Source organism: Engystomops pustulosus, chromosome 1 (genome assembly GCF_040894005.1).
Source record: "Engystomops pustulosus chromosome 1, aEngPut4.maternal, whole genome shotgun sequence".
In the NCBI taxonomy this organism is placed as follows: Eukaryota; Metazoa; Chordata; class Amphibia; order Anura; family Leptodactylidae; genus Engystomops; species Engystomops pustulosus.
Window position 1 is genome coordinate 24046429 of NC_092411.1, and position 20137 is coordinate 24066565.

Here is a 20137-nt window from a genome sequence, read left to right on the forward strand (position 1 = left end):
GGTCCTCATCAGCGTCGCCTGACAAAGTGTCTGGGACAGCAAAAGAGGAGACAAAAATGACACGAAAGAGAAACAAAGAAGCGGCAGGAAAGAGTGTGCATGCCGACAAAGGAGGTAGGTAAAGAAGAAGCAGAAGCAGCAACAACAGAAGGTCAATTTGAAAAGTGGCAATTAGAAGGGAAAAAGCCGAACACGCTGGTGTTTTTCTTGCCACAAGGCGGAGACAGAGGAGGCCAAGTTGTGACCTGGACATTGAAGGAACAACTGTATGTCCTTCTTTCTTCTGCACTTTTCCCTCTTATCCAGCTGTGCTTTGCTTTCTGCAGGTGGAGGAAAGGGATGGAATTGTTCCCTGCTTCCGAGATGGATCCAGCCAATGGAAGAACCGAGCAAACAGCCCGGCACTGAACAGCAAGGGGGAAAAAAAAAAAAAAAAGAAATTTTTTTTTTCAACAAAACAAGAAACCACAGAGACATGTGAAGAGCCATGTAGAATGATGTGAAAACTATCAATAGAGACATATAATTTTTTTTGCTGAAGTTTGTTCTGTTTTGACCATAGAAAATCAGGGAAAGCGCGAACGCAGTCCCCCACTACCACAAATTATGCAGTCGAGTTTCCCCGCATTTGGGGAAATCGCAGGGGTCAGCACACCCGGAGTGCAATGGGTGAGCCTCACCCTGGGAGAACCACCTTTGTGATCATGGTATCTCCCCTGCCAGGTAAGTATGAGTTGCTTGGCGCTTGCTTGAGTGGCGTGGGCCAGCGGGGGCTGGCCCCCTCGCGGAGAGGAGGGCAACCTTGCGGGCCCGGGGTCAGTTGGCCGCCGGCAAGAGTCAAGCTGAGGAGCTTGGCTGTTGCGGAGGTGGCCCCCCAAGCTGTACAGCTTTTGGCCCCGGCGGCCGGCAGGCTGGTGATTGAAATCATCTCTCCCAAGATGCACAGCTGTATTTGCATGAAAGGGGAGTTGACAATCGAGAGAGGGAGCGAGCTACAGTGGAGCTGGGCGGGTGTGGTGCTCAGCTAAAGAGGAGGTGTTCTGGCTAGGCCTCAAGTGTACACACAGAAACACAATGGCTGCACAGCTGGAGACAGACAGCTAGCTATCTATGCAAGAGGGAAGGGAGGCGGGTGGTTTGGAGTTGTGGCCAATGCGAAGCCAGAAGTCTTTGTCACCTGGCGCTATAAAAGCGAGCAGGCCTGCCTGCTGTAGGTGCCGTCTGGTCTGCTTGCATTGTTCTTTGTGGTCCTCATCAGCGTCGCCTGACAAAGTGTCTGGGACAGCAAAAGAGGTGACAAAAATGACACGAAAGAGAAACAAAGAAGCGGCAGGAAAGAGTGTGCATGCCGACAAAGGAGGTAGGTAAAGAAGAAGCAGAAGCAGCAACAACAGAAGGTCAATTTGAAAAGTGGCAATTAGAAGGGAAAAAGCCGAACACGCTGGTGTTTTTCTTGCCACAAGGCGGAGACAGAGGAGGCCAAGTTGTGACCTGGACATTGAAGGAACAACTGTATGTCCTTCTTCTTCTGCACTTTTCCTTCTTATCCAGCTGTGCTTTGCTTTCTGCAAGGTGGAGGAAAGGGATGGAATTGTTCCCTGCTTCCGAGATGGATCCAGCCAATGGAAGAACCGAGCAAACAGCCCGGCACTGAACAGCAAGGGGAAAAAAAAAAAAAAAAAAGAAATTTTTTTTTTCAACAAAACAAGAAACCACAGAGACATGTGAAGAGCATGTAGAATGATGTGAAAACTATCAATAGAGACATATAATTTTTTTGCTGAAGTTTGTTCTGTTTTTGACCATAGAAAATCAGGGGAAAGCGCGAACGCAGTCCCCCACTACCACAAATTATGCAGTCGAGTTTCCCGCATTTGGGGAAATCGCAGGGGTCAGCACACCCGGAGTGCAATGGGTGAGCCTCACCCTGGGAGAACCACCTTTGTGATCATGGTATCTCCCCTGCCAGGTAAGTATGAGTTGCTTGGCGCTTGCTTGAGTGGCGTGGGCCAGCGGGGGCTGGCCCCCTCGCGGAGAGGAGGGCAACCTTGCGGGCCCGGGTCAGTTGGCCGCCGGCAAGAGTCAAGCTGAGGAGCTTGGCTGTTGCGGAGGTGGCCCCCCAAGCTGTACAGCTTTTGGCCCCGGCGGCCGGCAGGCTGGTGATTGAAATCATCTCTCCCAAGATGCACAGCTGTATTTGCATGAAAGGGGAGTTGACAATCGAGAGAGGGAGCGAGCTACAGTGGAGCTGGGCGGGTGTGGTGCTCAGCTAAAGAGGAGGTGTTCTGGCTAGGCCTCAAGTGTACACACAGAAACACAATGGCTGCACAGCTGGAGACAGACAGCTAGCTATCTATGCAAGAGGGAAGGGAGGCGGGTGGTTTGGAGTTGTGGCCAATGCGAAGCCAGAAGTCTTTGTCACCTGGCGCTATAAAAGCGAGCAGGCCTGCCTGCTGTAGGTGCCGTCTGGTCTGCTTGCATTGTTCTTTGTGGTCCTCATCAGCGTCGCCTGACAAAGTGTCTGGGACAGCAAAAGAGGTGACAAAAATGACACGAAAGAGAAACAAAGAAGCGGCAGGAAAGAGTGTGCATGCCGACAAAGGAGGTAGGTAAAGAAGAAGCAGAAGCAGCAACAACAGAAGGTCAATTTGAAAAGTGGCAATTAGAAGGGAAAAAGCCGAACACGCTGGTGTTTTTCTTGCCACAAGGCGGAGACAGAGGAGGCCAAGTTGTGACCTGGACATTGAAGGAACAACTGTATGTCCTTCTTCTTCTGCACTTTTCCTTCTTATCCAGCTGTGCTTTGCTTTCTGCAAGGTGGAGGAAAGGGATGGAATTGTTCCCTGCTTCCGAGATGGATCCAGCCAATGGAAGAACCGAGCAAACAGCCCGGCACTGAACAGCAAGGGGGAAAAAAAAAAAAAAAAAGAAATTTTTTTTTCAACAAAACAAGAAACCACAGAGACATGTGAAGAGCATGTAGAATGATGTGAAAACTATCAATAGAGACATATAATTTTTTTGCTGAAGTTTGTTCTGTTTTTGACCATAGAAAATCAGGGGAAAGCGCGAACGCAGTCCCCCACTACCACAAATTATGCAGTCGAGTTTCCCGCATTTGGGGAAATCGCAGGGGTCAGCACACCCGGAGTGCAATGGGTGAGCCTCACCCTGGGAGGAACCACCTTTGTGATCATGGTATCTCCCCTGCCAGGTAAGTATGAGTTGCTTGGCGCTTGCTTGAGTGGCGTGGGCCAGCGGGGGCTGGCCCCCTCGCGGAGAGGAGGGCAACCTTGCGGGCCCGGGGTCAGTTGGCCGCCGGCAAGAGTCAAGCTGAGGAGCTTGGCTGTTGCGGAGGTGGCCCCCCAAGCTGTACAGCTTTTGGCCCCGGCGGCCGGCAGGCTGGTGATTGAAATCATCTCTCCCAAGATGCACAGCTGTATTTGCATGAAAGGGAGTTGACAATCGAGAGAGGGAGCGAGCTACAGTGGAGCTGGGCGGGTGTGGTGCTCAGCTAAAGAGGAGGTGTTCTGGCTAGGCCTCAAGTGTACACACAGAAACACAATGGCTGCACAGCTGGAGACAGACAGCTAGCTATCTATGCAAGAGGGAAGGGAGGCGGGTGGTTTGGAGTTGTGGCCAATGCGAAGCCAGAAGTCTTTGTCACCTGGCGCTATAAAAGCGAGCAGGCCTGCCTGCTGTAGGTGCCGTCTGGTCTGCTTGCATTGTTCTTTGTGGTCCTCATCAGCGTCGCCTGACAAAGTGTCTGGGACAGCAAAAGAGGTGACAAAAATGACACGAAAGAGAAACAAAGAAGCGGCAGGAAAGAGTGTGCATGCCGACAAAGGAGGTAGGTAAAGAAGAAGCAGAAGCAGCAACAACAGAAGGTCAATTTGAAAAGTGGCAATTAGAAGGGAAAAAGCCGAACACGCTGGTGTTTTTCTTGCCACAAGGCGGAGACAGAGGAGGCCAAGTTGTGACCTGGACATTGAAGGAACAACTGTATGTCCTTCTTCTTCTGCACTTTTCCTTCTTATCCAGCTGTGCTTTGCTTTCTGCAAGGTGGAGAAAGGGATGGAATTGTTCCCTGCTTCCGAGATGGATCCAGCCAATGGAAGAACCGAGCAAACAGCCCGGCACTGAACAGCAAGGGGGAAAAAAAAAAAAAAAAAAGAAATTTTTTTTTCAACAAAACAAGAAACCACAGAGACATGTGAAGAGCATGTAGAATGATGTGAAAACTATCAATAGAGACATATAATTTTTTTGCTGAAGTTTGTTCTGTTTTTGACCATAGAAAATCAGGGGAAAGCGCGAACGCAGTCCCCACTACCACAAATTATGCAGTCGAGTTTCCCGCATTTGGGGAAATCGCAGGGGTCAGCACACCCGGAGTGCAATGGGTGAGCCTCACCCTGGGAGAACCACCTTTGTGATCATGGTATCTCCCCTGCCAGGTAAGTATGAGTTGCTTGGCGCTTGCTTGAGTGGCGTGGGCCAGCGGGGGCTGGCCCCCTCGCGGAGAGGAGGGCAACCTTGCGGGCCCGGGGTCAGTTGGCCGCCGGCAAGAGTCAAGCTGAGGAGCTTGGCTGTTGCGGAGGTGGCCCCCCAAGCTGTACAGCTTTTGGCCCCGGCGGCCGGCAGGCTGGTGATTGAAATCATCTCTCCCAAGATGCACAGCTGTATTTGCATGAAAGGGGAGTTGACAATCGAGAGAGGGAGCGAGCTACAGTGGAGCTGGGCGGGTGTGGTGCTCAGCTAAAGAGGAGGTGTTCTGGCTAGGCCTCAAGTGTACACACAGAAACACAATGGCTGCACAGCTGGAGACAGACAGCTAGCTATCTATGCAAGAGGGAAGGGAGGCGGGTGGTTTGGAGTTGTGGCCAATGCGAAGCCAGAAGTCTTTGTCACCTGGCGCTATAAAAGCGAGCAGGCCTGCCTGCTGTAGGTGCCGTCTGGTCTGCTTGCATTGTTCTTTGTGGTCCTCATCAGCGTCGCCTGACAAAGTGTCTGGGACAGCAAAAGAGGTGACAAAAATGACACGAAAGAGAAACAAAGAAGCGGCAGGAAAGAGTGTGCATGCCGACAAAGGAGGTAGGTAAAGAAGAAGCAGAAGCAGCAACAACAGAAGGTCAATTTGAAAAGTGGCAATTAGAAGGGAAAAAGCCGAACACGCTGGTGTTTTTCTTGCCACAAGGCGGAGACAGAGGAGGCCAAGTTGTGACCTGGACATTGAAGGAACAACTGTATGTCCTTCTTCTTCTGCACTTTTCCTTCTTATCCAGCTGTGCTTTGCTTTCTGCAAGGTGGAGGAAAGGGATGGAATTGTTCCCTGCTTCCGAGATGGATCCAGCCAATGGAAGAACCGAGCAAACAGCCCGGCACTGAACAGCAAGGGGGAAAAAAAAAAAAAAAAAAGAAATTTTTTTTTTCAACAAAACAAGAAACCACAGAGACATGTGAAGAGCATGTAGAATGATGTGAAAACTATCAATAGAGACATATAATTTTTTTGCTGAAGTTTGTTCTGTTTTTGACCATAGAAAATCAGGGGAAAGCGCGAACGCAGTCCCCCACTACCACAAATTATGCAGTCGAGTTTCCCGCATTTGGGGAAATCGCAGGGGTCAGCACACCCGGAGTGCAATGGGTGAGCCTCACCCTGGGAGAACCACCTTTGTGATCATGGTATCTCCCCTGCCAGGTAAGTATGAGTTGCTTGGCGCTTGCTTGAGTGGCGTGGGCCAGCGGGGGCTGGCCCCCTCGCGGAGAGGAGGGCAACCTTGCGGGCCCGGGGTCAGTTGGCCGCCGGCAAGAGTCAAGCTGAGGAGCTTGGCTGTTGCGGAGGTGGCCCCCCAAGCTGTACAGCTTTTGGCCCCGGCGGCCGGCAGGCTGGTGATTGAAATCATCTCTCCCAAGATGCACAGCTGTATTTGCATGAAAGGGGAGTTGACAATCGAGAGAGGGAGCGAGCTACAGTGGAGCTGGGCGGGTGTGGTGCTCAGCTAAAGAGGAGGTGTTCTGGCTAGGCCTCAAGTGTACACACAGAAACACAATGGCTGCACAGCTGGAGACAGACAGCTAGCTATCTATGCAAGAGGGAAGGGAGGCGGGTGGTTTGGAGTTGTGGCCAATGCGAAGCCAGAAGTCTTTGTCACCTGGCGCTATAAAAGCGAGCAGGCCTGCCTGCTGTAGGTGCCGTCTGGTCTGCTTGCATTGTTCTTTGTGGTCCTCATCAGCGTCGCCTGACAAAGTGTCTGGGACAGCAAAAGAGGTGACAAAAATGACACGAAAGAGAAACAAAGAAGCGGCAGGAAAGAGTGTGCATGCCGACAAAGGAGGTAGGTAAAGAAGAAGCAGAAGCAGCAACAACAGAAGGTCAATTTGAAAAGTGGCAATTAGAAGGGAAAAAGCCGAACACGCTGGTGTTTTTCTTGCCACAAGGCGGAGACAGAGGAGGCCAAGTTGTGACCTGGACATTGAAGGAACAACTGTATGTCCTTCTTCTTCTGCACTTTTCCTTCTTATCCAGCTGTGCTTTGCTTTCTGCAAGGTGGAGGAAAGGGATGGAATTGTTCCCTGCTTCCGAGATGGATCCAGCCAATGGAAGAACCGAGCAAACAGCCCGGCACTGAACAGCAAGGGGGAAAAAAAAAAAAAAAAAAGAAATTTTTTTTTTCAACAAAACAAGAAACCACAGAGACATGTGAAGAGCATGTAGAATGATGTGAAAACTATCAATAGAGACATATAATTTTTTTGCTGAAGTTTGTTCTGTTTTTGACCATAGAAAATCAGGGGAAAGCGCGAACGCAGTCCCCCACTACCACAAATTATGCAGTCGAGTTTCCCGCATTTGGGGAAATCGCAGGGGTCAGCACACCCGGAGTGCAATGGGTGAGCCTCACCCTGGGAGAACCACCTTTGTGATCATGGTATCTCCCCTGCCAGGTAAGTATGAGTTGCTTGGCGCTTGCTTGAGTGGCGTGGGCCAGCGGGGGCTGGCCCCCTCGCGGAGAGGAGGGCAACCTTGCGGGCCCGGGGTCAGTTGGCCGCCGGCAAGAGTCAAGCTGAGGAGCTTGGCTGTTGCGGAGGTGGCCCCCCAAGCTGTACAGCTTTTGGCCCCGGCGGCCGGCAGGCTGGTGATTGAAATCATCTCTCCCAAGATGCACAGCTGTATTTGCATGAAAGGGGAGTTGACAATCGAGAGAGGGAGCGAGCTACAGTGGAGCTGGGCGGGTGTGGTGCTCAGCTAAAGAGGAGGTGTTCTGGCTAGGCCTCAAGTGTACACACAGAAACACAATGGCTGCACAGCTGGAGACAGACAGCTAGCTATCTATGCAAGAGGGAAGGGAGGCGGGTGGTTTGGAGTTGTGGCCAATGCGAAGCCAGAAGTCTTTGTCACCTGGCGCTATAAAAGCGAGCAGGCCTGCCTGCTGTAGGTGCCGTCTGGTCTGCTTGCATTGTTCTTTGTGGTCCTCATCAGCGTCGCCTGACAAAGTGTCTGGGACAGCAAAAGAGGTGACAAAAATGACACGAAAGAGAAACAAAGAAGCGGCAGGAAAGAGTGTGCATGCCGACAAAGGAGGTAGGTAAAGAAGAAGCAGAAGCAGCAACAACAGAAGGTCAATTTGAAAAGTGGCAATTAGAAGGGAAAAAGCCGAACACGCTGGTGTTTTTCTTGCCACAAGGCGGAGACAGAGGAGGCCAAGTTGTGACCTGGACATTGAAGGAACAACTGTATGTCCTTCTTCTTCTGCACTTTTCCTTCTTATCCAGCTGTGCTTTGCTTTCTGCAAGGTGGAGGAAAGGGATGGAATTGTTCCCTGCTTCCGAGATGGATCCAGCCAATGGAAGAACCGAGCAAACAGCCCGGCACTGAACAGCAAGGGGGAAAAAAAAAAAAAAAAAAGAAATTTTTTTTTTCAACAAAACAAGAAACCACAGAGACATGTGAAGAGCATGTAGAATGATGTGAAAACTATCAATAGAGACATATAATTTTTTTGCTGAAGTTTGTTCTGTTTTTGACCATAGAAAATCAGGGGAAAGCGCGAACGCAGTCCCCCACTACCACAAATTATGCAGTCGAGTTTCCCGCATTTGGGGAAATCGCAGGGGTCAGCACACCCGGAGTGCAATGGGTGAGCCTCACCCTGGGAGAACCACCTTTGTGATCATGGTATCTCCCCTGCCAGGTAAGTATGAGTTGCTTGGCGCTTGCTTGAGTGGCGTGGGCCAGCGGGGGCTGGCCCCCTCGCGGAGAGGAGGGCAACCTTGCGGGCCCGGGGTCAGTTGGCCGCCGGCAAGAGTCAAGCTGAGGAGCTTGGCTGTTGCGGAGGTGGCCCCCCAAGCTGTACAGCTTTTGGCCCCGGCGGCCGGCAGGCTGGTGATTGAAATCATCTCTCCCAAGATGCACAGCTGTATTTGCATGAAAGGGGAGTTGACAATCGAGAGAGGGAGCGAGCTACAGTGGAGCTGGGCGGGTGTGGTGCTCAGCTAAAGAGGAGGTGTTCTGGCTAGGCCTCAAGTGTACACACAGAAACACAATGGCTGCACAGCTGGAGACAGACAGCTAGCTATCTATGCAAGAGGGAAGGGAGGCGGGTGGTTTGGAGTTGTGGCCAATGCGAAGCCAGAAGTCTTTGTCACCTGGCGCTATAAAAGCGAGCAGGCCTGCCTGCTGTAGGTGCCGTCTGGTCTGCTTGCATTGTTCTTTGTGGTCCTCATCAGCGTCGCCTGACAAAGTGTCTGGGACAGCAAAAGAGGTGACAAAAATGACACGAAAGAGAAACAAAGAAGCGGCAGGAAAGAGTGTGCATGCCGACAAAGGAGGTAGGTAAAGAAGAAGCAGAAGCAGCAACAACAGAAGGTCAATTTGAAAAGTGGCAATTAGAAGGGAAAAAGCCGAACACGCTGGTGTTTTTCTTGCCACAAGGCGGAGACAGAGGAGGCCAAGTTGTGACCTGGACATTGAAGGAACAACTGTATGTCCTTCTTCTTCTGCACTTTTCCTTCTTATCCAGCTGTGCTTTGCTTTCTGCAAGGTGGAGGAAAGGGATGGAATTGTTCCCTGCTTCCGAGATGGATCCAGCCAATGGAAGAACCGAGCAAACAGCCCGGCACTGAACAGCAAGGGGGAAAAAAAAAAAAAAAAAGAAATTTTTTTTTTCAACAAAACAAGAAACCACAGAGACATGTGAAGAGCATGTAGAATGATGTGAAAACTATCAATAGAGACATATAATTTTTTTGCTGAAGTTTGTTCTGTTTTTGACCATAGAAAATCAGGGGAAAGCGCGAACGCAGTCCCCCACTACCACAAATTATGCAGTCGAGTTTCCCGCATTTGGGGAAATCGCAGGGGTCAGCACACCCGGAGTGCAATGGGTGAGCCTCACCCTGGGAGAACCACCTTTGTGATCATGGTATCTCCCCTGCCAGGTAAGTATGAGTTGCTTGGCGCTTGCTTGAGTGGCGTGGGCCAGCGGGGGCTGGCCCCCTCGCGGAGAGGAGGGCAACCTTGCGGGCCCGGGGTCAGTTGGCCGCCGGCAAGAGTCAAGCTGAGGAGCTTGGCTGTTGCGGAGGTGGCCCCCCAAGCTGTACAGCTTTTGGCCCCGGCGGCCGGCAGGCTGGTGATTGAAATCATCTCTCCCAAGATGCACAGCTGTATTTGCATGAAAGGGGAGTTGACAATCGAGAGAGGGAGCGAGCTACAGTGGAGCTGGGCGGGTGTGGTGCTCAGCTAAAGAGGAGGTGTTCTGGCTAGGCCTCAAGTGTACACACAGAAACACAATGGCTGCACAGCTGGAGACAGACAGCTAGCTATCTATGCAAGAGGGAAGGGAGGCGGGTGGTTTGGAGTTGTGGCCAATGCGAAGCCAGAAGTCTTTGTCACCTGGCGCTATAAAAGCGAGCAGGCCTGCCTGCTGTAGGTGCCGTCTGGTCTGCTTGCATTGTTCTTTGTGGTCCTCATCAGCGTCGCCTGACAAAGTGTCTGGGACAGCAAAAGAGGTGACAAAAATGACACGAAAGAGAAACAAAGAAGCGGCAGGAAAGAGTGTGCATGCCGACAAAGGAGGTAGGTAAAGAAGAAGCAGAAGCAGCAACAACAGAAGGTCAATTTGAAAAGTGGCAATTAGAAGGGAAAAAGCCGAACACGCTGGTGTTTTTCTTGCCACAAGGCGGAGACAGAGGAGGCCAAGTTGTGACCTGGACATTGAAGGAACAACTGTATGTCCTTCTTCTTCTGCACTTTTCCTTCTTATCCAGCTGTGCTTTGCTTTCTGCAAGGTGGAGGAAAGGGATGGAATTGTTCCCTGCTTCCGAGATGGATCCAGCCAATGGAAGAACCGAGCAAACAGCCCGGCACTGAACAGCAAGGGGGAAAAAAAAAAAAAAAAAGAAATTTTTTTTTTCAACAAAACAAGAAACCACAGAGACATGTGAAGAGCATGTAGAATGATGTGAAAACTATCAATAGAGACATATAATTTTTTTGCTGAAGTTTGTTCTGTTTTTGACCATAGAAAATCAGGGGAAAGCGCGAACGCAGTCCCCCACTACCACAAATTATGCAGTCGAGTTTCCCGCATTTGGGGAAATCGCAGGGGTCAGCACACCCGGAGTGCAATGGGTGAGCCTCACCCTGGGAGAACCACCTTTGTGATCATGGTATCTCCCCTGCCAGGTAAGTATGAGTTGCTTGGCGCTTGCTTGAGTGGCGTGGGCCAGCGGGGGCTGGCCCCCTCGCGGAGAGGAGGGCAACCTTGCGGGCCCGGGGTCAGTTGGCCGCCGGCAAGAGTCAAGCTGAGGAGCTTGGCTGTTGCGGAGGTGGCCCCCCAAGCTGTACAGCTTTTGGCCCCGGCGGCCGGCAGGCTGGTGATTGAAATCATCTCTCCCAAGATGCACAGCTGTATTTGCATGAAAGGGGAGTTGACAATCGAGAGAGGGAGCGAGCTACAGTGGAGCTGGGCGGGTGTGGTGCTCAGCTAAAGAGGAGGTGTTCTGGCTAGGCCTCAAGTGTACACACAGAAACACAATGGCTGCACAGCTGGAGACAGACAGCTAGCTATCTATGCAAGAGGGAAGGGAGGCGGGTGGTTTGGAGTTGTGGCCAATGCGAAGCCAGAAGTCTTTGTCACCTGGCGCTATAAAAGCGAGCAGGCCTGCCTGCTGTAGGTGCCGTCTGGTCTGCTTGCATTGTTCTTTGTGGTCCTCATCAGCGTCGCCTGACAAAGTGTCTGGGACAGCAAAAGAGGTGACAAAAATGACACGAAAGAGAAACAAAGAAGCGGCAGGAAAGAGTGTGCATGCCGACAAAGGAGGTAGGTAAAGAAGAAGCAGAAGCAGCAACAACAGAAGGTCAATTTGAAAAGTGGCAATTAGAAGGGAAAAAGCCGAACACGCTGGTGTTTTTCTTGCCACAAGGCGGAGACAGAGGAGGCCAAGTTGTGACCTGGACATTGAAGGAACAACTGTATGTCCTTCTTCTTCTGCACTTTTCCTTCTTATCCAGCTGTGCTTTGCTTTCTGCAAGGTGGAGGAAAGGGATGGAATTGTTCCCTGCTTCCGAGATGGATCCAGCCAATGGAAGAACCGAGCAAACAGCCCGGCACTGAACAGCAAGGGGGAAAAAAAAAAAAAAAAAAGAAATTTTTTTTTTCAACAAAACAAGAAACCACAGAGACATGTGAAGAGCATGTAGAATGATGTGAAAACTATCAATAGAGACATATAATTTTTTTGCTGAAGTTTGTTCTGTTTTTGACCATAGAAAATCAGGGGAAAGCGCGAACGCAGTCCCCCACTACCACAAATTATGCAGTCGAGTTTCCCGCATTTGGGGAAATCGCAGGGGTCAGCACACCCGGAGTGCAATGGGTGAGCCTCACCCTGGGAGAACCACCTTTGTGATCATGGTATCTCCCCTGCCAGGTAAGTATGAGTTGCTTGGCGCTTGCTTGAGTGGCGTGGGCCAGCGGGGGCTGGCCCCCTCGCGGAGAGGAGGGCAACCTTGCGGGCCCGGGGTCAGTTGGCCGCCGGCAAGAGTCAAGCTGAGGAGCTTGGCTGTTGCGGAGGTGGCCCCCCAAGCTGTACAGCTTTTGGCCCCGGCGGCCGGCAGGCTGGTGATTGAAATCATCTCTCCCAAGATGCACAGCTGTATTTGCATGAAAGGGGAGTTGACAATCGAGAGAGGGAGCGAGCTACAGTGGAGCTGGGCGGGTGTGGTGCTCAGCTAAAGAGGAGGTGTTCTGGCTAGGCCTCAAGTGTACACACAGAAACACAATGGCTGCACAGCTGGAGACAGACAGCTAGCTATCTATGCAAGAGGGAAGGGAGGCGGGTGGTTTGGAGTTGTGGCCAATGCGAAGCCAGAAGTCTTTGTCACCTGGCGCTATAAAAGCGAGCAGGCCTGCCTGCTGTAGGTGCCGTCTGGTCTGCTTGCATTGTTCTTTGTGGTCCTCATCAGCGTCGCCTGACAAAGTGTCTGGGACAGCAAAAGAGGTGACAAAAATGACACGAAAGAGAAACAAAGAAGCGGCAGGAAAGAGTGTGCATGCCGACAAAGGAGGTAGGTAAAGAAGAAGCAGAAGCAGCAACAACAGAAGGTCAATTTGAAAAGTGGCAATTAGAAGGGAAAAAGCCGAACACGCTGGTGTTTTTCTTGCCACAAGGCGGAGACAGAGGAGGCCAAGTTGTGACCTGGACATTGAAGGAACAACTGTATGTCCTTCTTCTTCTGCACTTTTCCTTCTTATCCAGCTGTGCTTTGCTTTCTGCAAGGTGGAGGAAAGGGATGGAATTGTTCCCTGCTTCCGAGATGGATCCAGCCAATGGAAGAACCGAGCAAACAGCCCGGCACTGAACAGCAAGGGGGAAAAAAAAAAAAAAAAAAGAAATTTTTTTTTTCAACAAAACAAGAAACCACAGAGACATGTGAAGAGCATGTAGAATGATGTGAAAACTATCAATAGAGACATATAATTTTTTTGCTGAAGTTTGTTCTGTTTTTGACCATAGAAAATCAGGGGAAAGCGCGAACGCAGTCCCCCACTACCACAAATTATGCAGTCGAGTTTCCCGCATTTGGGGAAATCGCAGGGGTCAGCACACCCGGAGTGCAATGGGTGAGCCTCACCCTGGGAGAACCACCTTTGTGATCATGGTATCTCCCCTGCCAGGTAAGTATGAGTTGCTTGGCGCTTGCTTGAGTGGCGTGGGCCAGCGGGGGCTGGCCCCCTCGCGGAGAGGAGGGCAACCTTGCGGGCCCGGGGTCAGTTGGCCGCCGGCAAGAGTCAAGCTGAGGAGCTTGGCTGTTGCGGAGGTGGCCCCCCAAGCTGTACAGCTTTTGGCCCCGGCGGCCGGCAGGCTGGTGATTGAAATCATCTCTCCCAAGATGCACAGCTGTATTTGCATGAAAGGGGAGTTGACAATCGAGAGAGGGAGCGAGCTACAGTGGAGCTGGGCGGGTGTGGTGCTCAGCTAAAGAGGAGGTGTTCTGGCTAGGCCTCAAGTGTACACACAGAAACACAATGGCTGCACAGCTGGAGACAGACAGCTAGCTATCTATGCAAGAGGGAAGGGAGGCGGGTGGTTTGGAGTTGTGGCCAATGCGAAGCCAGAAGTCTTTGTCACCTGGCGCTATAAAAGCGAGCAGGCCTGCCTGCTGTAGGTGCCGTCTGGTCTGCTTGCATTGTTCTTTGTGGTCCTCATCAGCGTCGCCTGACAAAGTGTCTGGGACAGCAAAAGAGGTGACAAAAATGACACGAAAGAGAAACAAAGAAGCGGCAGGAAAGAGTGTGCATGCCGACAAAGGAGGTAGGTAAAGAAGAAGCAGAAGCAGCAACAACAGAAGGTCAATTTGAAAAGTGGCAATTAGAAGGGAAAAAGCCGAACACGCTGGTGTTTTTCTTGCCACAAGGCGGAGACAGAGGAGGCCAAGTTGTGACCTGGACATTGAAGGAACAACTGTATGTCCTTCTTCTTCTGCACTTTTCCTTCTTATCCAGCTGTGCTTTGCTTTCTGCAAGGTGGAGGAAAGGGATGGAATTGTTCCCTGCTTCCGAGATGGATCCAGCCAATGGAAGAACCGAGCAAACAGCCCGGCACTGAACAGCAAGGGGGAAAAAAAAAAAAAAAAAAGAAATTTTTTTTTTCAACAAAACAAGAAACCACAGAGACATGTGAAGAGCATGTAGAATGATGTGAAAACTATCAATAGAGACATATAATTTTTTTGCTGAAGTTTGTTCTGTTTTTGACCATAGAAAATCAGGGGAAAGCGCGAACGCAGTCCCCCACTACCACAAATTATGCAGTCGAGTTTCCCGCATTTGGGGAAATCGCAGGGGTCAGCACACCCGGAGTGCAATGGGTGAGCCTCACCCTGGGAGAACCACCTTTGTGATCATGGTATCTCCCCTGCCAGGTAAGTATGAGTTGCTTGGCGCTTGCTTGAGTGGCGTGGGCCAGCGGGGGCTGGCCCCCTCGCGGAGAGGAGGGCAACCTTGCGGGCCCGGGGTCAGTTGGCCGCCGGCAAGAGTCAAGCTGAGGAGCTTGGCTGTTGCGGAGGTGGCCCCCCAAGCTGTACAGCTTTTGGCCCCGGCGGCCGGCAGGCTGGTGATTGAAATCATCTCTCCCAAGATGCACAGCTGTATTTGCATGAAAGGGGAGTTGACAATCGAGAGAGGGAGCGAGCTACAGTGGAGCTGGGCGGGTGTGGTGCTCAGCTAAAGAGGAGGTGTTCTGGCTAGGCCTCAAGTGTACACACAGAAACACAATGGCTGCACAGCTGGAGACAGACAGCTAGCTATCTATGCAAGAGGGAAGGGAGGCGGGTGGTTTGGAGTTGTGGCCAATGCGAAGCCAGAAGTCTTTGTCACCTGGCGCTATAAAAGCGAGCAGGCCTGCCTGCTGTAGGTGCCGTCTGGTCTGCTTGCATTGTTCTTTGTGGTCCTCATCAGCGTCGCCTGACAAAGTGTCTGGGACAGCAAAAGAGGTGACAAAAATGACACGAAAGAGAAACAAAGAAGCGGCAGGAAAGAGTGTGCATGCCGACAAAGGAGGTAGGTAAAGAAGAAGCAGAAGCAGCAACAACAGAAGGTCAATTTGAAAAGTGGCAATTAGAAGGGAAAAAGCCGAACACGCTGGTGTTTTTCTTGCCACAAGGCGGAGACAGAGGAGGCCAAGTTGTGACCTGGACATTGAAGGAACAACTGTATGTCCTTCTTCTTCTGCACTTTTCCTTCTTATCCAGCTGTGCTTTGCTTTCTGCAAGGTGGAGGAAAGGGATGGAATTGTTCCCTGCTTCCGAGATGGATCCAGCCAATGGAAGAACCGAGCAAACAGCCCGGCACTGAACAGCAAGGGGGAAAAAAAAAAAAAAAAAAGAAATTTTTTTTTTCAACAAAACAAGAAACCACAGAGACATGTGAAGAGCATGTAGAATGATGTGAAAACTATCAATAGAGACATATAATTTTTTTGCTGAAGTTTGTTCTGTTTTTGACCATAGAAAATCAGGGGAAAGCGCGAACGCAGTCCCCCACTACCACAAATTATGCAGTCGAGTTTCCCGCATTTGGGGAAATCGCAGGGGTCAGCACACCCGGAGTGCAATGGGTGAGCCTCACCCTGGGAGAACCACCTTTGTGATCATGGTATCTCCCCTGCCAGGTAAGTATGAGTTGCTTGGCGCTTGCTTGAGTGGCGTGGGCCAGCGGGGGCTGGCCCCCTCGCGGAGAGGAGGGCAACCTTGCGGGCCCGGGGTCAGTTGGCCGCCGGCAAGAGTCAAGCTGAGGAGCTTGGCTGTTGCGGAGGTGGCCCCCCAAGCTGTACAGCTTTTGGCCCCGGCGGCCGGCAGGCTGGTGATTGAAATCATCTCTCCCAAGATGCACAGCTGTATTTGCATGAAAGGGGAGTTGACAATCGAGAGAGGGAGCGAGCTACAGTGGAGCTGGGCGGGTGTGGTGCTCAGCTAAAGAGGAGGTGTTCTGGCTAGGCCTCAAGTGTACACACAGAAACACAATGGCTGCACAGCTGGAGACAGACAGCTAGCTATCTATGCAAGAGGGAAGGGAGGCGGGTGGTTTGGAGTTGTGGCCAATGCGAAGCCAGAAGTCTTTGTCACCTGGCGCTATAAAAGCGAGCAGGCCTGCCTGCTGTAGGTGCCGTCTGGTCTGCTTGCATTGTTCTTTGTGGTCCTCATCAGCGTCGCCTGACAAAGTGTCTGGGACAGCAAAAGAGGTGACAAAAATGACACGAAAGAGAAACAAAGAAGCGGCAGGAAAGAGTGTGCATGCCGACAAAGGAGGTAGGTAAAGAAGAAGCAGAAGCAGCAACAACAGAAGGTCAATTTGAAAAGTGGCAATTAGAAGGGAAAAAGCCGAACACGCTGGTGTTTTTCTTGCCACAAGGCGGAGACAGAGGAGGCCAAGTTGTGACCTGGACATTGAAGGAACAACTGTATGTCCTTCTTCTTCTGCACTTTTCCTTCTTATCCAGCTGTGCTTTGCTTTCTGCAAGGTGGAGGAAAGGGATGGAATTGTTCCCTGCTTCCGAGATGGATCCAGCCAATGGAAGAACCGAGCAAACAGCCCGGCACTGAACAGCAAGGGGGAAAAAAAAAAAAAAAAAAGAAATTTTTTTTTTCAACAAAACAAGAAACCACAGAGACATGTGAAGAGCATGTAGAATGATGTGAAAACTATCAATAGAGACATATAATTTTTTTGCTGAAGTTTGTTCTGTTTTTGACCATAGAAAATCAGGGGAAAGCGCGAACGCAGTCCCCCACTACCACAAATTATGCAGTCGAGTTTCCCGCATTTGGGGAAATCGCAGGGGTCAGCACACCCGGAGTGCAATGGGTGAGCCTCACCCTGGGAGAACCACCTTTGTGATCATGGTATCTCCCCTGCCAGGTAAGTATGAGTTGCTTGGCGCTTGCTTGAGTGGCGTGGGCCAGCGGGGGCTGGCCCCCTCGCGGAGAGGAGGGCAACCTTGCGGGCCCGGGGTCAGTTGGCCGCCGGCAAGAGTCAAGCTGAGGAGCTTGGCTGTTGCGGAGGTGGCCCCCCAAGCTGTACAGCTTTTGGCCCCGGCGGCCGGCAGGCTGGTGATTGAAATCATCTCTCCCAAGATGCACAGCTGTATTTGCATGAAAGGGGAGTTGACAATCGAGAGAGGGAGCGAGCTACAGTGGAGCTGGGCGGGTGTGGTGCTCAGCTAAAGAGGAGGTGTTCTGGCTAGGCCTCAAGTGTACACACAGAAACACAATGGCTGCACAGCTGGAGACAGACAGCTAGCTATCTATGCAAGAGGGAAGGGAGGCGGGTGGTTTGGAGTTGTGGCCAATGCGAAGCCAGAAGTCTTTGTCACCTGGCGCTATAAAAGCGAGCAGGCCTGCCTGCTGTAGGTGCCGTCTGGTCTGCTTGCATTGTTCTTTGTGGTCCTCATCAGCGTCGCCTGACAAAGTGTCTGGGACAGCAAAAGAGGTGACAAAAATGACACGAAAGAGAAACAAAGAAGCGGCAGGAAAGAGTGTGCATGCCGACAAAGGAGGTAGGTAAAGAAGAAGCAGAAGCAGCAACAACAGAAGGTCAATTTGAAAAGTGGCAATTAGAAGGGAAAAAGCCGAACACGCTGGTGTTTTTCTTGCCACAAGGCGGAGACAGAGGAGGCCAAGTTGTGACCTGGACATTGAAGGAACAACTGTATGTCCTTCTTCTTCTGCACTTTTCCTTCTTATCCAGCTGTGCTTTGCTTTCTGCAAGGTGGAGGAAAGGGATGGAATTGTTCCCTGCTTCCGAGATGGATCCAGCCAATGGAAGAACCGAGCAAACAGCCCGGCACTGAACAGCAAGGGGGAAAAAAAAAAAAAAAAAAGAAATTTTTTTTTTCAACAAAACAAGAAACCACAGAGACATGTGAAGAGCATGTAGAATGATGTGAAAACTATCAATAGAGACATATAATTTTTTTGCTGAAGTTTGTTCTGTTTTTGACCATAGAAAATCAGGGGAAAGCGCGAACGCAGTCCCCCACTACCACAAATTATGCAGTCGAGTTTCCCGCATTTGGGGAAATCGCAGGGGTCAGCACACCCGGAGTGCAATGGGTGAGCCTCACCCTGGGAGAACCACCTTTGTGATCATGGTATCTCCCCTGCCAGGTAAGTATGAGTTGCTTGGCGCTTGCTTGAGTGGCGTGGGCCAGCGGGGGCTGGCCCCCTCGCGGAGAGGAGGGCAACCTTGCGGGCCCGGGGTCAGTTGGCCGCCGGCAAGAGTCAAGCTGAGGAGCTTGGCTGTTGCGGAGGTGGCCCCCCAAGCTGTACAGCTTTTGGCCCCGGCGGCCGGCAGGCTGGTGATTGAAATCATCTCTCCCAAGATGCACAGCTGTATTTGCATGAAAGGGGAGTTGACAATCGAGAGAGGGAGCGAGCTACAGTGGAGCTGGGCGGGTGTGGTGCTCAGCTAAAGAGGAGGTGTTCTGGCTAGGCCTCAAGTGTACACACAGAAACACAATGGCTGCACAGCTGGAGACAGACAGCTAGCTATCTATGCAAGAGGGAAGGGAGGCGGGTGGTTTGGAGTTGTGGCCAATGCGAAGCCAGAAGTCTTTGTCACCTGGCGCTATAAAAGCGAGCAGGCCTGCCTGCTGTAGGTGCCGTCTGGTCTGCTTGCATTGTTCTTTGTGGTCCTCATCAGCGTCGCCTGACAAAGTGTCTGGGACAGCAAAAGAGGTGACAAAAATGACACGAAAGAGAAACAAAGAAGCGGCAGGAAAGAGTGTGCATGCCGACAAAGGAGGTAGGTAAAGAAGAAGCAGAAGCAGCAACAACAGAAGGTCAATTTGAAAAGTGGCAATTAGAAGGGAAAAAGCCGAACACGCTGGTGTTTTTCTTGCCACAAGGCGGAGACAGAGGAGGCCAAGTTGTGACCTGGACATTGAAGGAACAACTGTATGTCCTTCTTCTTCTGCACTTTTCCTTCTTATCCAGCTGTGCTTTGCTTTCTGCAAGGTGGAGGAAAGGGATGGAATTGTTCCCTGCTTCCGAGATGGATCCAGCCAATGGAAGAACCGAGCAAACAGCCCGGCACTGAACAGCAAGGGGGAAAAAAAAAAAAAAAAAAGAAATTTTTTTTTTCAACAAAACAAGAAACCACAGAGACATGTGAAGAGCATGTAGAATGATGTGAAAACTATCAATAGAGACATATAATTTTTTTGCTGAAGTTTGTTCTGTTTTTGACCATAGAAAATCAGGGGAAAGCGCGAACGCAGTCCCCCACTACCACAAATTATGCAGTCGAGTTTCCCGCATTTGGGGAAATCGCAGGGGTCAGCACACCCGGAGTGCAATGGGTGAGCCTCACCCTGGGAGAACCACCTTTGTGATCATGGTATCTCCCCTGCCAGGTAAGTATGAGTTGCTTGGCGCTTGCTTGAGTGGCGTGGGCCAGCGGGGGCTGGCCCCCTCGCGGAGAGGAGGGCAACCTTGCGGGCCCGGGGTCAGTTGGCCGCCGGCAAGAGTCAAGCTGAGGAGCTTGGCTGTTGCGGAGGTGATTCGTGGAGTTCTTTGGGGCCCCCACCCGGTAGGCTGGAGATTGAAAGCAGCTCTCCCAAGATGCCTAGCTGCAGCCTGTCTGTATTTGCATGAAAGGGGAGTTGACTAGTGAGACAGGGAGGGAGGGAGAGAGCTACAGAGGAGCCTATTGTGCACAAGGTTCTCTCATTTGCTTCCCAAATGTCACAAGGTTCACTTATCTGCGACCCATGTGTAACAACTATAGCCTATATGTAACATCATTGAAATGTTACCAGTTTATACTGCTTATCTGCTTTCTACCACTTCAAAGTAACACAGTGTTAAACCCTAAGCTGTGCTGGGGTGCTGACTTCACTATTTTGGGGACACATTCTGTTGTGCAGCCCAGTGGTCGCAGACATGACTCTTGCATAGCAAAGTCTAAAGTACAATTCAGTTACCAAGCCTAAAGTGATACCTGACCTGTGTACATGTAGTACAATTCTGCTGGGGTGCTGCCTTGGCTATTTGGGGAAACACTATTTTGTGCAGCCCAGTGGTTGCAGACATGACTCCTGAAATCCAAAATCTCAGTTATTAAGCCTGAAG

General features: G+C 51.1%; 16 non-coding genes across 16 annotated transcripts; all 16 read right to left on the reverse strand.

Moving 5' to 3' along the window:
- Positions 1-566: 566 nt before the first annotated feature.
- On the reverse strand, positions 567-731 carry LOC140087328 (U1 spliceosomal RNA). The gene has a single exon (XR_011849999.1). It is a non-coding gene; the product is annotated as a U1 spliceosomal RNA (small nuclear RNA).
- Positions 732-1813: 1082 nt separating this feature from the next.
- Positions 1814-1977, reverse strand: LOC140087162 (U1 spliceosomal RNA). Its single transcript, XR_011849984.1, has one exon. It is a non-coding gene; the product is annotated as a U1 spliceosomal RNA (small nuclear RNA).
- A 1080-nt stretch (positions 1978-3057) lies between these two features.
- LOC140087394 (U1 spliceosomal RNA) lies at positions 3058-3222 on the reverse strand. Its single transcript, XR_011850005.1, has one exon. It is a non-coding gene; the product is annotated as a U1 spliceosomal RNA (small nuclear RNA).
- Positions 3223-4302: 1080 nt separating this feature from the next.
- Positions 4303-4465, reverse strand: LOC140087383 (U1 spliceosomal RNA). The gene has a single exon (XR_011850004.1). It is a non-coding gene; the product is annotated as a U1 spliceosomal RNA (small nuclear RNA).
- A 1083-nt stretch (positions 4466-5548) lies between these two features.
- Positions 5549-5712, reverse strand: LOC140087173 (U1 spliceosomal RNA). The gene has a single exon (XR_011849985.1). It is a non-coding gene; the product is annotated as a U1 spliceosomal RNA (small nuclear RNA).
- A 1083-nt stretch (positions 5713-6795) lies between these two features.
- LOC140087195 (U1 spliceosomal RNA) lies at positions 6796-6959 on the reverse strand. The gene has a single exon (XR_011849986.1). It is a non-coding gene; the product is annotated as a U1 spliceosomal RNA (small nuclear RNA).
- Positions 6960-8042: 1083 nt separating this feature from the next.
- LOC140087206 (U1 spliceosomal RNA) lies at positions 8043-8206 on the reverse strand. Its single transcript, XR_011849988.1, has one exon. It is a non-coding gene; the product is annotated as a U1 spliceosomal RNA (small nuclear RNA).
- Positions 8207-9288: 1082 nt separating this feature from the next.
- LOC140087217 (U1 spliceosomal RNA) lies at positions 9289-9452 on the reverse strand. The gene has a single exon (XR_011849989.1). It is a non-coding gene; the product is annotated as a U1 spliceosomal RNA (small nuclear RNA).
- A 1082-nt stretch (positions 9453-10534) lies between these two features.
- LOC140087228 (U1 spliceosomal RNA) lies at positions 10535-10698 on the reverse strand. Its single transcript, XR_011849990.1, has one exon. It is a non-coding gene; the product is annotated as a U1 spliceosomal RNA (small nuclear RNA).
- Positions 10699-11781: 1083 nt separating this feature from the next.
- LOC140087239 (U1 spliceosomal RNA) lies at positions 11782-11945 on the reverse strand. The gene has a single exon (XR_011849991.1). It is a non-coding gene; the product is annotated as a U1 spliceosomal RNA (small nuclear RNA).
- Positions 11946-13028: 1083 nt separating this feature from the next.
- LOC140087261 (U1 spliceosomal RNA) lies at positions 13029-13192 on the reverse strand. The gene has a single exon (XR_011849993.1). It is a non-coding gene; the product is annotated as a U1 spliceosomal RNA (small nuclear RNA).
- Positions 13193-14275: 1083 nt separating this feature from the next.
- Positions 14276-14439, reverse strand: LOC140087272 (U1 spliceosomal RNA). The gene has a single exon (XR_011849994.1). It is a non-coding gene; the product is annotated as a U1 spliceosomal RNA (small nuclear RNA).
- A 1083-nt stretch (positions 14440-15522) lies between these two features.
- Positions 15523-15686, reverse strand: LOC140087283 (U1 spliceosomal RNA). Its single transcript, XR_011849995.1, has one exon. It is a non-coding gene; the product is annotated as a U1 spliceosomal RNA (small nuclear RNA).
- A 1083-nt stretch (positions 15687-16769) lies between these two features.
- LOC140087294 (U1 spliceosomal RNA) lies at positions 16770-16933 on the reverse strand. The gene has a single exon (XR_011849996.1). It is a non-coding gene; the product is annotated as a U1 spliceosomal RNA (small nuclear RNA).
- Positions 16934-18016: 1083 nt separating this feature from the next.
- On the reverse strand, positions 18017-18180 carry LOC140087305 (U1 spliceosomal RNA). The gene has a single exon (XR_011849997.1). It is a non-coding gene; the product is annotated as a U1 spliceosomal RNA (small nuclear RNA).
- A 1083-nt stretch (positions 18181-19263) lies between these two features.
- LOC140087317 (U1 spliceosomal RNA) lies at positions 19264-19427 on the reverse strand. The gene has a single exon (XR_011849998.1). It is a non-coding gene; the product is annotated as a U1 spliceosomal RNA (small nuclear RNA).
- Positions 19428-20137: the final 710 nt, after the last annotated feature.